The following is a 1463-nucleotide window of genomic DNA, read 5'->3' as shown; positions in this document are numbered from 1 at the left end:
CTTTTTAGCAAGGTTTTAACGACACTGATGTCCTCTGTTTTAGAGGAGGTAATTCACCCAGACCAGGCTTGTGCCATCTCAGAGAGACAACTCACCGACAGCCTCGTACTGATTCGAGACATCATTGATTACGCTAGAGACAGAAACACCCGGCTTGTCATCTTAAATTTAGACTTTGAAAAAGCTTTTGATCGGGTCTTGCATCAATATCTCTTTCAGGTGTTGCAACCATCGAATAGGGCCCGATTGTTCCTACTTGGTGAGATTTGCTTGGTTGAGACGCTTGCTCCCCCCCCTTGCTCCTCGGCTGACCAAGTAGGAACAATCGGGCCCTATTCGATGGCTGCCTTGTCTTTTACTCTGTGCAAAAGACAAGGCAGCCACAAACACCACGGGAACACCGTATTGAGGCTTTGTTCTGACCACTCATTTGGTGTCGCGTTTCTTTCAAGCAATTCTCCCGGTTAGCCCACACTCGGCTCGCTCCCAGAGCTGTGTTAAAGTCTACTTCGCATTCACTCTCTTTTCTCAGCAGATTAAAAGAAAGTTTAATCTTGGGCTCCCTGAAACTTCCATCCTGCACCGCTGTTTGCTTTTTCACAAGAGCAGAGAAGAGCGCACCGTTCCCAGCGGCACTGCAGTACTGGGTCGATGCTTGGAGTGAACGGAGCAAGCTTCTTTTTCAACTCCTATTCTTAAAAATCCATTTAATATGTAGTCCTCGTATAGAGGACATATTAAACTGATAAGAACAGATACTACACTTGATCTTAGCCAAAAGGCCGAGAAGCGATAACTGTCCACTGTTTCAGGTCCGAGGGCCCTTGCTGGCACAATGCGCACTTGTAGCAGTGTTCTTTTTATGGCCATAGGTGGCCAGAGTGTCACGTTGCACCTCCGCCCACCCGCTGCACTGAGCACTCTTCAGCCCTTTTAAATGGTATAACTTTGCACTCCCGCATGCTCCAGCAAGCACCATTCAAGCAACAACTTTGCACTCCAGCTTCGAACATCGGCACAATCGCAACAAGTAAGGCGACTCTACTCAGAGAAGTCACTCTGCACAGTAACAAGATTTCTTTTGCACAGACAGAAAGGGCTTCACCCGCAAAGGTAAAGCCTGCCAAAAATAGAAACAACTCATTAGTGCTGCTCTCCACGAAAGTCTTTAGTAAAAGGCGAAAGACTTGTATGTTATGAAGAGAAACCAGAGTACGATTATCCGTCACTGCGGGAGCAGGGCATCAGGCTAGTTGCCATAGCCACCTTCCCCATGGTGAGCGTTGCTTGGTTGAAACGCTTGCCCCTGTGCGATCGACAAGGCCTCAACAAAAACACCACGGGAACACCGTATTGAGGCTTTGTTCTATCCGCTCATTCGGTGTCGCGTTTCTTTCAAGCAATTCTCCCGGTTAGCCCACACTCGGCTCGCTCCCAGAGCCGTGTTAAAGTCTACTTCGCAT

At 48.2% G+C, this 1463-nt stretch overlaps 2 non-coding genes across 2 annotated transcripts; both read right to left on the bottom strand.

The window, feature by feature from the left end:
• Positions 1-610: 610 nt before the first annotated feature.
• Positions 611-794, bottom strand: LOC140275997 (U2 spliceosomal RNA). Its single transcript, XR_011908691.1, has one exon. It is a non-coding gene; the product is annotated as a U2 spliceosomal RNA (small nuclear RNA).
• A 308-nt stretch (positions 795-1102) lies between these two features.
• On the bottom strand, positions 1103-1216 carry LOC140275749 (U5 spliceosomal RNA). Its single transcript, XR_011908468.1, has one exon. It is a non-coding gene; the product is annotated as a U5 spliceosomal RNA (small nuclear RNA).
• Between the last annotated feature and the right edge of the window lie 247 nt (positions 1217-1463).

Source organism: Leuresthes tenuis, unplaced genomic scaffold (genome assembly GCF_036924035.1).
Source record: "Leuresthes tenuis unplaced genomic scaffold, fLeuTen1.0.hap1 SCAF_18, whole genome shotgun sequence".
NCBI lineage: Eukaryota > Metazoa > Chordata > Actinopteri > Atheriniformes > Atherinopsidae > Leuresthes > Leuresthes tenuis.
This window is presented reverse-complemented; position numbering and strand designations above follow the sequence as displayed.